The sequence below is a fragment of the Larus michahellis genome, chromosome 1 (assembly GCF_964199755.1).
Source record: "Larus michahellis chromosome 1, bLarMic1.1, whole genome shotgun sequence".
Classification (NCBI taxonomy): domain Eukaryota; kingdom Metazoa; phylum Chordata; class Aves; order Charadriiformes; family Laridae; genus Larus; species Larus michahellis.
In genome coordinates, this window is record NC_133896.1 from 31,738,445 (window position 1) to 31,752,093 (window position 13,649).

Consider the following 13,649-nt stretch of genomic DNA (forward strand, 5'->3'; position numbering starts at 1 on the left):
CATCTTGGGTACCGTGCTTTGCACTATTAAGTAAGTTATCACCGTGGAGTTCACCTTGAAAGCTGTTTCCCGAAATGTATAATAAAGAATTAACCACTATAAAAGTTGCCACCTTGCAATACACAAAAGGCTGTTCCTAAAATGGGTGATATAAAAGCAAGTTCGGCAGCGGCAGATAATCACATTTACTATGTTAAGTACAGACTTGGAATAATTTTGAGCAATAGTGAGCATAGCCCACAGAAGTCTCAAAATGGTATTAAATGCTTTCTGACATTATTCATTAAATGAACTACAAGACGTGAAAGGGCTCGTGAGCACTCTGAGCGCGTCTTGACTGAGAGGCGTGTTCAGCAGAAAGGTTCATCTGAAATAACCCTCATCCAGAGACTCTTCGCCAAACGGTCTCATCCACAGCTTCTCTTTCAGCGATCGCTTCCAAGCGTCTGACTTCCTGAACTTGTGAACTGGAAATTTAACCTAATTCAATTTTGCTCTGACTGGTGAAGAACGCGCTGGGACGAGCTGTGGGCAGGCCGCGGGCTCCGCTATTTGCGGCAGTCCCCAGGACAACCGGCATGCCGCCGAGGATTCCACCGCCCCCCAGGAGAAGCCGGCAATGCAAGCCTCTGTCTTCCCGAAGTCAAGTTTAATTTACTGTATTGTTGTGCCCACAACAGCCGAAAATTATTGGCTCCAATCCTGCAAACACCCGTGTTTAACTACACACATGTGAGCAGCGCTACCGAGTTCAACAGGACTATTCTCGAGTGTAAAATAATATCCTTGTCTCCAGTTTGGGAACTAGCTGAAACCATCTATTTGGAGGGGCACTGCCGGGCTAAAATAATGCGTCTATTTAAAACGCCGCCTCTGCCTGTGCCCGCACCGCTGAGGGGAGGGTGGGGCGGGGGGGTGCGGGGGTGCCCCGACCAGCGTTCGGCTTTCCCCGGCCGGGTGAGGGCTGGGGAGCGGCCTCATCGTTGCCCCGCTCAGGCGGTGAGGGGACCGGTGGCCGGGTCGGTTATCCTTCAGTTGGGCGGAGTGGGGTGGGTGTGTGTGTGGGGGGGCGCGCTGAGAAGGCCGAGACCTGCCGAGCACCACGACGATTTGACTCCGGTTCTTACCCAGGTGGCGGAAGGAGGGAGGAGAAGAAGGATGGGGGTCGGTAGGACGGCGCGGGGCTCGCCGCCCGGCCGTGGGGCGCTGCCCAAGATGGAGGCCGCCGCCCCCGCGCCACCTCAGGTGCGAGGGACCCGCGTCCCCACCGCCCCGCCCCGCCCCGCCCCAGCCGCGCGCGCCCCGGCGCAGCCGCGCGCCTTCCCCGCCCCCCCCGCGGGAGCGCGCCCCGCGGTACGGCGGGGGCGGGAGTCGAAGGGGGGGGTGGGGGGGTGCCGGGGAGGTGATAGGCGCGGGAGCGCGCCTGCCTGGGCTCTTCTCGCCGGGCTGCCGAGCGGGCAGAAGGAGCGGGCAGCGTGTGCGTTCCCCCTCCTCTACCGCCACCATCTCGACCCTCTCCCCGGGCGGAGGAGCAGCATCTTCCCGTGAGTACCGTCCCTGCAGGCTGCGGGAGGTGCCGCGCCCGACGGTGAGGGAGCCGCCGGGGGCTCCTCTGAGGGGGGACGGGCGCGGCGGTTGGTGCCCGCAAGCGCGGAGACCTGTGAGGGGGGCAACCGCTGAGCCCGGCCGGTGGGCACCTCTACAGGGGTCGGCGGGCGGGTCGGCCCCTCCTGGGCGCGTCGCGGTCGCGGAGCGTCTCCGCCCGGCCCGAACGGGCCGGGCGGAGACGCTCCGCGACCGCGACGCGCCCACGTCCCTCAGCGGGTAGGTCGCCATTTCGTGCGTTGGCCGGTGGGGGCGAGGGCCCGGCGGGGGCGGGCGGCGTGTGAGGGGGGGAAGGAGCTGTCTGTGCTGAAGTGCCGGGTTTCGGGCTTTTCCACCTTTTATTTATCCAGCCTTTTTCCAGCCCCCCCCCCCCCCCCCCCCCTTCCTCCTCCTCCTCCTCCCGCGGCTCCGCTGCTGGCGGGGAATGGCAAGAGCGAATTTATTTACGTGTAAAATAGCGAAAATGCGGCTGATGCGCCTCTCCGTGTCCTCCTTCTGCTTCACCTCTCTCCATGGCGCCCGAGCACCAAATCCACCTGCTCTTCTCGGTTAAAAAAAAAAAAAGTAATAATTAACTAAATCTTCAGCTCCTGGTGCACTCCTTGGCACAGATGTGTTAGTTTTGAAGTCTGGAGTGTGTTTAAACCAAGGTTTGGGAGTCTTAAGTGTAAACAGTACCTGATTAATAATGCCAAGCTGTTTAAATATTTAAGATCATAGTGTGCTTCAGCCCAGTCAATAAGGCTCTTCCATATTGACAAGTACGCTGTGAAAGGAATGCTATTTCTTAGCTGTCTGTATAGTTAGATAAAACAATGGAAAATGTGGTGTGTAATTCTACAGTGGGACCTATGGATCATGATAAGGCATCCTTTTATCCATAAAGGTCCGGCTTTTCACTGTTTATTTGAAACAGCCTCTTATTGAGTCAAGAAGCCAGTATTAACCACCTGGGTTTCTTTTTTCTGATCTTCCCTGCCTCTGAGAATTTCTTTCTCTGTTTCTGAGTATTAATTAAGAATTAAAATGTATTTGAAGTATATTATGGAAAAGGTAAATGAAACCTGAAAACTTCATTGCATCTAACAGGTGCACTATTAATCATTTCAACTTCTGCCATAATTTAACATAATCAATGTGATAATTTACGGATAGTAATTATACAGGGTTGTGTGTAGAATAGGTCACTGTGCAACATCAGAAGGCATTTGGACTTCATTTTCATTTTGAGAGCAGCGTATATGCCAAAACATGCATCTTGCTGGTATTCTTTGGCAAAGGATATCAGCTGGAAAGAGAAAGATATTATACTGGGATATGCTAGTTAAAAGGACCTAGAAGTCAGAAAACTCACTTGCAGGTGCAGCATATTTTTTATATTTGTCTGATCTCTTTGATACTAGCATTTGTATGATTACACGTCGGGCATTTGTTTAGTTGATGGTTGTCCTTAGTTTTGAATAGAAATTGCAAAGCAAGTGACCAGAGTTGCTAAAGATTTTGATACCGAAGTCTGTGAAAGTTACTTATTTGAATTTCAAAGTACTGTGAAATTCTCTTGGGTGTCTAAAATTAGCTGTCAGACTATATCAATCCAGAATTGGGAAAGTGGTGTATTCTGAGAATATCAAACTTAAAGAAGCAAAACCAGAAAGCTGCTTGATGTTGACGGAACTCAGGATCCGTTGAATGGATTTACATTCTGGGTTGTGCAACGGCAATGTAGCTAAAGGAAAACTGTACAGCTGTGTGAATGCATCAGATGACGGGGTAGTGTGTACCAGCTGGTGTTAATGACAGAGCTAAACCCCTCTTCACAACTTGCAGAATAAATCCACAATTAATCATACTTATATTGGTATCTTAGTTCTCTAATTAGTCTTACTGGCCACAGTGAAAATACTCAAAAGCAATAATGTTCAAGGTGAATGAGATCACAAGAATCTGAGCCGAAGTGATCATTCCTTATCTTCTTGGAGAAAGCATAATATTTACCACTATACCACAGCTTGTTGCATAAGAAGGGTTGCAATAAGAAATTTTGGCTTTTTAAAATGGCCTTTATTTTCAGGAAATTAAATGAAATAACAAATCCAGTGGATGCTTACTGATATCTTCTGTTAGCTTGTTGTGCTTTGATGTTTCTCTCTGACGCACAAAAAGGTGACAGCAGAAGCTTTAGTAACCAAGTTAGAGTTTCTTGGGGTTAAAGAGATGTCTCTTGAACTGACAGATTTTATTGGTTTGAGCATTCCAATTTGAAGTCAGGAAAAGGTAATGCTAGTCTCCCCATTCTTCCTGCTGTAGGGAAATGACTCTCCATGGTATCTGGACGTAAAACATACTGAATACACTAAGGGCTTGGGGTTTTGTTAAGAGATTATTCCACAGCTCAAATAGCTCAATCAGCCTAAAAATTAAATCTGTTTTGCCTGAGGCTGTGGAATTGCTTTTAGTTTGTAGTTTTATTCAGTTGTCCCAAATCACCTTGAATTGCGATTACTTACCTTCCATTATATTAGAATAGTAAAACTGTGTTATTCAGTTTTCACTGGATATGTTCATTTTGTTATGTTTTATGAACAGAATTGGTAAAATGGGAAGCCATACAGAGAAAGTACATCTTGGTAATGTAAGCTGAGGGAATAATGTAGGAGGTTGTCTGCTGGGCAATATGCAATGAATTTGATTTTGCCTTCCTGAGTGGGCTGATAGTATTCAAAAAATTCAGTTATAATTTCTCCGCAGTGATAATTTGTTGCATTTTAAATTGGTGAGTATGTGTATTGCCTATTCAGTTTAGTATTAATGGTATTGTAACTTATGCATGTATGAACATTGTCTTGTAAATATAATACCAAGAGAATTTGTAAAGAGTTAATCTTCAATAATAAGATTAACGTGATGCACCATAAGTTTTGTCCTACTGGTTGTTAACCAGGAAAGGATAGTTGCAAGCTAGTGATACTGCTTTCTTCCGAGCTACTGGAGGCTGGCTGAGCTTTCAGTTATTTACCTCAATAGAAAACTGAAAGGGAAAAAGTGAACAAAGGAGGTCTGTTTTGCCTGTCCCACTTGCTGGGCTGTTGTCTTTGCCCTTTTCAGTGAAGGAGGGGGTAGAGCTGGGTCAAAGTTGAAGAACACTGAAAAGGAATTCAAGCCTTATATTGAAATGTGAATGATAGCTTAGTTTGAGCACCAAACGTATTTGTTTGAATTAATTTTTTCTGTCTATGGAAGCTTTAACTGACAGATGGTGATGGACTGGCATATAGACTGCTAGAAGATACAGCTAGATATGTGTTCAGGCCTCGATTAAGATGCTCAGTAAATAAGTACATATCTGATGAGACTTTTAATACTGGTGATACTGATGCTAGACACTGTGCGACACACTAGACATTTGATTGTGTGAATTAAGGGCAGGCCCCTGCAGCTGGCATACATTCAGACTTACTTGTCTAGCCTAATTGCATTGCAAATACTCCTCTGGATTGCTCTTTAGCTTCTCCCTTGTAGTAAATGTTGAATAAGTTCAGAAATGTTCATCTGGATCCTCTATTAACTGTTGTAAGAAGCTTTCAGTTTTTTTTTTGTTTTGCTGTGTGAATCAGGATAAATGTATCTTAGTATTCATTTTGTGAATACACTGTTTTCCTAACTGTTTCAGTTTTGAAATAGCTCAATTCATAATGTGACTACAGCTTTCCCCTTGTTAACTTTTTAGTATGGAAGCATAACAGCTTGAATTATAAAATGTTTCTGTAAGAGCTCACAGTACCCCCATTCTACTTTAAGCAACCATACTTTATATAAAAAGCAGCATTTCATGCAGACCATCTCAGATGCACAAAAATAGCCAAGCAAGGAAAAAAAAGACCAGCTCAACTTATGAGGACGTGATAACTTTAAAAAACAGCTGCATTAGAAAGGAATTAGCTGTCTAAATTGTCAGTTAAATCGGACAGAATCAGTACAAATGTAGTTTCTGTAAATACTCGTGTAAGACTGCTGAATTTGGATGCATCCCTGTGGGCATACAGTTGTCTTAATGCTTTGTCTGCACCGTTAGGTTTATATGACCTTTTAATTTCCTCTGGTTTAAAGTGTGTAATTACTACTGTTTAACACCTTGTTTGTGGAAAACAGAAGTTGATCCATAACTTCCTGGTGTGTGAATTAGTCTTTGGCCACTAATTATGCTTTTCCAGACAGCCACCCAAAATATTACCATACCATTTTCCTTTAGACTGTTACCTGAGTGAGGAGCTGACTGTTTATACATGAGTACAGGTTTTCTTTGTCTTTCTGAACTGTGATTCTCACTTCTAACTTCCCTTTTTCCATGTTTTCAGTGTTGCTGTGTTTGCCCAATTTGATTCTGAGGGTTCATGGAAAGGAGTTGCCTTTACAATGTCACAATGCTGTAGAGCTCTGCGTGTGTCTGTGTGTATGCAAAGGCATTGTATATAATCGATTAGTGCAAAAGCCAGCTGTTGTACAAGATTGGGAGTCAGGCAGCAGTTCTCCTGGTGGAGAATAATACCATGGAGTTAACCTACTCGTGCACAGGCACTGGCCAGGGGAAGTCTTCCTGCTCAATATTGTAGCATGTAGAAATGAAAAAAAAATTCAAAGAAAGAGGCTGAAGATAATGAATTATGAAAAAAAAAAAAATCCATAAGGAGGACTACTCTATGAGGAGACAGATGAAGAACAAAATGTATTACTGACTTTTGCATTAGAAAGAACTGGTAGAGCGAGGGGGCTGGGAATAAATTCATAGGAAATCCTAAAGAGAAAAGGCAACAGTCTTGGGAGCTCAGAGTAGAATAGATCAAGAGGGAATGTATATATACAATTTATGTATAAAAGTGTGTGGGATGATGCAGGGGGTAGGTCCTTGGTGTGAGGTGGGAAGTGCAACCAATCTTGAGGGAGGGAAGAATTTTGAAGAGCATGTCAAAAGCAGGGAGATGACTTACTTGAAGGGGAGCAGAAGAAGAAAAACAAGAATTTGACTTACTGTTGGTGAAGAGTTGGGTTTTTTCCCCTAGGAATTGTCAAGCAATTTGCAGGAAAACATTACATACCCCTATTATCTTCATGGTATATTCCCTGTCGTTTAAAGGGCTTTTCAAGAGTATTTAAGAATTCGGCGTTGTTCATCAGTAGGCTTGTACACCACAAGTTACCCTTCGTAACAGGATAGACATTCCTCTTCGCTACTACTCCAGCGTTCAGAAAGACTGCTGCATCTGTAAGGGGATCAAAATGCAGGAGGTGCTTGATGTGCCTTCCTCATTGCAATTTTCAAGTGATATCAGGAAGAGGTAAGCTTGGCCATGGCTATTCTCTGGGTGGGATGAACAGACTTAGTGACTTGGTTACAGCCACTTTGACTAAGCTGGAATATGGGGGTTCCTGCATTAAGCCCCCGATCTGTAGATCAGTGATGTGGTATCCGGACAAACTAAGTATACAATAGGAAGTTTAACTCCCTTGAGTTGCTGCTCTTCTCTCAAAAATGGAAGGTATTTTTAAATTGTCGGCTCAGTTAAGTTTGATAATTTTGTTGCAGTTGTTACCTGGCTTCTTGTTGCAATTGTTACCAGAAAATCTGGTTCTTGCTTTGGGTGAGATGAAATGTTAATAGGCTGTGCTATCCATTTACTTCTTTTAATCTGTTCTGACTAGGTATTCATTACTGAAGCTCAGAAAAGGGAGATATACTCCTTTTCCTTTCCCATCCTTTCAAAATTGTACAGGACTTGAGTAAGTTTACAACAAGGGAGCTCTGCATTAAAAGTGAAAAGAACAGAAATACAGAGTTTTTGCATGTAATGTTGGATAAACTGAGGCCTCTGGTCATTCTTGAGTCTGAGTGTTGGAGCAGTAAGTTTTGTGTTCTGGGTCTGGCTGTCATGAGGAGTTGTGTTCTCCATGGGTGGCGAGCATTTTCATCTGTGAGCAATTTAATGGTTCCGGTGTGATTAGGTTGTGGTGATGTTGTTAAATCAGTTCAGGACATAATGGCAAACCATTTTCCACATCGTGAATTGTGTTCTGAGTAACGCCAGAAGCCGCAGTCGGCATTGTGATGTGTTGCAGAGTCCTGTCATGTTTTGAGGAAGTTGTTGCTTTCTCTAGAGTGTGAGGAAATCATTGCAGTATTGCATTGATCAAGTCTGTAATCATGAAGAGAAGAGCCCTTGTGATGGGAGATGCTGGACAGGATATGGTCTCTTCACCAGATGTGAAAGATTCCTATGCCTATTTACCACCATATTTATTTATAGTGAAGTTCAGAGACACCCAAAGATAGGGAATATCTTGGCAATGAAGGTGGAAGGGGGAGAACACGTTCTTGAGGCAGTTGCAGAGAATCCAGTCTTCTGAGCTCTTCCTTCTGTTGCAGGTGTCGTTACTCTTCCCTAGGTATAGATTTGATTACGACATAGGGGCAGATGAGAACCATTAGCACTATTACTGCAACCCAGTCCAAGTAATACTGCAAGGGTGTTTGGGACATCTTTGGGGGTGTGATGGAAGCAACCCTTCATATTGGAGCTGTATGTACCTTATGTATGGTTTGGCTTGCTTTTGTCTGCTCCTGAGTTGGTTTTTGGTTAGACATCTAAAACAACCACCAAATCTAATGTCAGTATTCTACGTAAGTGCATTTTGAACCCTCCTGAAGTTTGTCTATGCAGTTTTTACATCATCTAATGTCTTTAAAAGCATCAAATAATGAGGGAGAGAGGATTTCACCTGCTGCTTCTCTGACAACAAAGGCTTAGATCTGGGAAACAGTTTTCCCTCTTTCCTGGATATATAATACAAAGTAAGTGAGGAAGCTGCATGTGAGCCCCTCTCACATGACCTAACACGTGTCTGTCAGAGGAGCAGTGTTCATAACTGGACTACAGACCTTGGTCCTTCCTTATTGGATGTTTTTGTTCATATCAATCTTGCATGATATGCGAAGTCATAGAATTTTCTGTATAGTACAGTTCTGACAGCTTTAATGTGCTAATAGTCTTTTAAATGTCCATCTCTTCCTTCAGAAGCTTTTCATGTATTTGTGGACCTTGGAGTCTAGTAGCCCACATTCCAATGTAGTACAAGGTGTAATATCTTCTCCCAGACAATACCAAACATACAGTCTCAATATAGACTGAAACTTCAAGTGTTATTCTGGGGAATTTTTGCAAGTTTTCTGCTCTCCTGTAGCTTGAGTGCTAAACATGATTGTAGATTGTGGACAAAATGAGGAACATCTTAAATTACATGCGAGCTATTTCTGCATGATAAAGTTGAAATATAAGCAATTACATAACTGGAAAGCAAGCCAGCCCAGGGTGACTAAAAACTAAACTATCTGTTAGACCTTGTAGGTGGTAGTTTTATAAAGTGCATTTTTAACTTAAAAAATATAAAGATCTGGGAATATATAAAGGTGAATGTGACCACCAGAGGGCAGACACATTGTTTAATGACTCCAAACCAAAATCCTTAGAAAGAAGACTGCCTGTGCCTGTAAAAATGCAGTGAGATAATGACTGAATAAATAACACGGTATAGATGCACAGAATTTCGTACACTGACAAAATACAATATTCAGTGTTTAAGATGAAAGTAAATACATCTGCTTAGAACTCACCTGTGGTTTTGTATTCCTACAATGGAAGTCAGAACAGTTCATCAGATCGTGTAGTTTGACCTGCAAATAATAAGTTGTTAAACATAACCCATTTACCTTTATATTAAGTCCAGGAATTTTAATTCAAGCATATTTTCCAGGACCATGTCCATCTTGCTATGAAAATGAAAAATACGCTCCTTTCTCAATAGTTTCTCTCTTGTAGTCAAAAAATAATTAAATTCTGTCTGAATTAAAGTTCATGTTTTCACAAAGATCTCCCAGCATTTGCATATTCTTCTTTTCCCTTTTATTATTAATAACATTTATGTCCTTTAAAGCATGCAATTTTGTTCTTCAGAGTTTCATGAAAAATATTTAACATTATGGACCTAAAATTTAATACTTCAATAAAGTAGCCTTTTTCAGGAGTGCTGTACTGTAGTTTTTAGTGAAAGCTGATGTTAAGTAATTTTTATTTAGCTTTCTTGCTAGGAATGTAGGTGCTTAATTAAAGCATGTCATATGTTGGCTTTTGCTGCTCATGCACCATCTCAGTTTACAGTGGTAGTATCTTTTCTTTGAATTATTTTCCTCTAAAGGCTAGACGGGTTTTGGAAGGAAAGCAAAGTCTTTATCCCATTGTTTCAAAGTCACAGTATTCTTTAGAGGCAAGTCTTAAGAGCTTTTGTTGCTCTCTGAGGGTCTCAATTCTACCAGTTGTGCTGGACTGAAGCATCACTGGAATAGCCTTAAATGCTGTCCCAGGTTTCCAGTTTCCCCACTACCATGTCCAGCAGGCACAGTTCCCATAACAGCAGGATTTCTGGTGAGGTCCTCTGAAGGTGGTTTGCAGATATGATCCTCAAAACTTTATCTGGAGGAATTCTCCAAGTTGCTTCTAAAGTTTTATGTGCTTCTTCGCAAGCTTCTTTCCCCCTCGGCATTGAAATATGGGAGTAGGTTTCTCATCGAATTCAGGGAAATGTACTAGCAGAGTTGGCAGCATCAGACACTCAAGAATATCATAGGAATCAATGATTTATTAAGACTTGTATCTTCATAGTTCACTTGGCTAATGTGTGCTAACTTCTTTTTTTTTTTCGTGTGTGTCTATGTCTAGAAGCCTAGAAACATCTATAAATAAACCTGAGTTTCTCTTAATAATAGGTTGATTTTTGCTTCTGTGTTTTTGAAAAACTCAAAGTTATGAGACTTGACAACTCTCTACAAGGGTTGAATTCTGTCCCTTAAATACAGTGACAAAAACACTATTGCTGAGAACTTCTGTTGGAAGTTAAAGGTGTGGTAGTGCTAATGCAAGAGTTAGCATTTGTAGGAAGGTTAGCCTTCATTATGTTATATAGACACTTATGTGCGTTTTCTTTTCCCTTCTGAGATAAAGCTGTCCTAGAAGAGTCAAAGATTTATGTGAAATGTTGTGTCATCTGCCCCGCCCCCCTCCCCCCACTTGGTTTAACTGAGATTATATTGAAAGAAAGTTACTAACCATACTCATGACAAACAAGTTTCATGTGTCAAGCTAAAGTAAATAAATACAATTATTTTTATTATTATAGATGGGAGAGTTCATATTACAATCTATTATGTAGCTTTCTGCTAATAAAAAGCCATATTAATTGGAATGGAAGACATAAGAGTAAGAAATTGCTGAAACTAGAATGAAGTGTGAAGACAACAAAGTGAGGGGAGACGGAGTGAAGAGGTCTAGTTAATTACATGTAAATAACTAATAAAGGAATAGAGCTATGATTTGTTTTTTACTACAAGAAGACCTCAAGGTATCGTTTTAGTGAATGATACTCATAACTATGAAGTGGTGTCTGAATTGGCAAAGAATTAAGTTAAAAAAAACCACACAAATCAGTGCAAAAAAGTATTAGTTGTAAGATTCTTCTCATAAAGACTACACATCTGTTCCTTGTCTTGCTGCTAACAAGTGGAAAAATGACCTTTCACTGATGATGATCTAGGCTCCAGTGATTATTCTACACACTAGAATATATATATATAAAAGATCTGAATTGTGACAGAATGCTGAAATGAAATTGCAAGTTAGCGCAAGTTAGCGCAAGTTAGCGCAAGTTAGCGCAAGTTAGCGCAAGTTAGCGCAAGTTAGCGCAAGTTAGCGCAAGTTAGCGCAAGTTAGCGCAAGTTAGCGCAAGTTAGCGCAAGTTAGCGCAAGTTAGCGCAAGTTAGCGCAAGTTAGCGCAAGTACGTGTTTCTCTGAAGATGCAGAATCATGCTGATCCCCAAAGTTGAGTGCCTGACTTATCCTGGGTGGTATGGGATGGAGTGAGACGTGTTTCTGAAAGCACGTCCATTAAATATTTGCTTTCATTAGTTGGAGGTTTTATCTGTGGTTGTGGGAAATAATTTATAACTCACTATGGTGAGCTAATGCACTACTTTGACTAATATTTGATATTTTTCAAAAACAGAATTCAGATTCAAGGAATTATGAATTTGCATTTCATAATGAACTATTTGACTGTAATTAGATTAATTTTCCCTCAGTTTCAATATTAATTTAGTTTTGTAGTTTAAAAAAAAATGAACTAAATTGGTATTGTGTTGGCATTGGCTTGAAATATGACTTGGAATTTAAAACATTTTATATACTTTTAAATATTTTGCTGTTCAACATGAATATTACCTACCAAAAAGAGAGCTATTGATAATTTTTAACACTAAACATTGCTGGAAAAAACAACCTATTACTTTTCTGATGGAACACAAAATGTAACTCAGCCTTTGGAATGTAATTCAATTTCTGAACATTAATCCTCAGACAAAGACTGAGGCAGAGTCCAGAATAAAACACTTGCAAGCCTGTAAGTAGGACCCAGAAGAGCAATGTTTTTTAGTTCCCTTGTCGTCTTTATCCCTTCGTTGCTCTTTCTACCATCCTATGATAGACTTTTAAATACCTGCTATTCAGGCACAGGCAAATAATCAGTATGTAAATCTTACTTTGAATGCAATTGTGTAATAGTAGGCACGGAACTGTAAAACAAAACTTGAAGGTTCCGTTTAAGAAGGCTTACTTACTTAAATGTAATTAGGCAGACACACTTTGAAGTATCTTAAAACCTTCTTTGTTGTATGATGACTTTTGAGTTTTCATATAAAATTATTTTGCATATTTCTGTGTGTTCTTTGAGACTGTGGCTATCTGTCCATACAGTACCAGTCCTAATGAGATTGTAATTTATGATTACAGCTCCTAGACCCAATTAATGGTTACTATGCAGCACAGTTTTTTAGCACTTATGTTTTTAAAGAATATTAAAGCTTGCTTCACTAAATATATTTACATTGGTCAGAAAATTATTATTGTTTTACTGTTCAGTACCACAGTTTAAAAACAGTGTGTGAAAGGACGTGTTTAGTGTAAGTATTCCACTTTCAGAAGCATATCATGTAGTGTACCTCACTCGTCAAAAGTTTTCTTTGCTTTTGGGGATTTGGATGGATTTGAGGCCATTAATCTTATATTGGGGATGTAGAAAGGCAAACTTGGATTTATATCCATCTAGTTTAATTCTGAATAGTGCTTCAGTACTGGAAGGTTAACAACTATATTGTAAAGAAAATACAATATTCTGCAGGTGGCTGAGGGAGATGGCACCATTATAGAGTTTGGAGAACCAGCATGGCCAGATTATCCTCACTGACTTGATCTTCAGCATGAATGGATTATAATCTCTTGTAATCAAATTATTAATTAGATTAACAAATACAAAACTTGATGACAGAAAGGTGATGAGTTTTGAGACTTTATTTCATCACATTTTGAAGTGGAGGGGTCACGCTTCCCTTACACATCCAGCGAACTGTCCTGAGAATTGATAACGGTTTGAATGTTACACTGGCAATTTGTAATCATAGAGTATCATCATACAGTAGCTTTAAATAAAAAGCTTTCTATTATGTGTATTTCTGTTTATTCTACAAGCTGTGGTTTCTGCTAAGGTTAATTTCTTTCTATTTATTTTTCAGGCTATGTATTAACTGTACTATAAATGTAGAAGTGCCCAAATTGGTTTCCTGTGTGCAAGCTTAGGTCAGAGAGCAGGCGAGTTACTTTTATGCAGTGCTGTCTGATCTGAGGTCAGTATTAGTCAAGAGATTTGTGTCCATTCATAGTCAATAGTATATCTGACCTCTTTGGCATCAGTTATAGTGTTGAATGTTCTTCTGTAACTTAACAGGTGTACAAATGTATTATCCCTGTGGGTTTTTTTTCTTGATTATTTGACCCCTTTACTTGCTTTGGAGAACTGAAAATTAACTATGCTGTTTCAGGTTCCAGAGGAGGGGAAATGAAGGTGGGAATGATACCTTGTGAAGTGGTGACTGTATTCATATCAGCACCAGT

The 13,649-nt window shown here is 41.1% G+C and overlaps 1 protein-coding gene across 33 annotated transcripts in view; it reads left to right on the top strand.

The window, feature by feature from the left end:
* The first annotated feature begins 1,313 nt into the window (after positions 1-1,313).
* NRCAM (neuronal cell adhesion molecule) overlaps positions 1,314-13,649 on the top strand; it is a 164,151-nt gene continuing 151,815 nt past the window's right edge. For 8 of the 33 annotated variants that reach the window (XM_074609347.1, XM_074609435.1, XM_074609166.1 and 5 more), the window contains exon 1: positions 1,316-1,544. The gene's annotated coding sequence lies outside the window, so the exon portion shown is untranslated. Of the gene's footprint in view, positions 1,589-13,649 lie in introns of all 33 variants that reach the window. The other 25 variants (XM_074562218.1, XM_074562299.1, XM_074562383.1 and 22 more) reach the window with 9 other exon arrangements.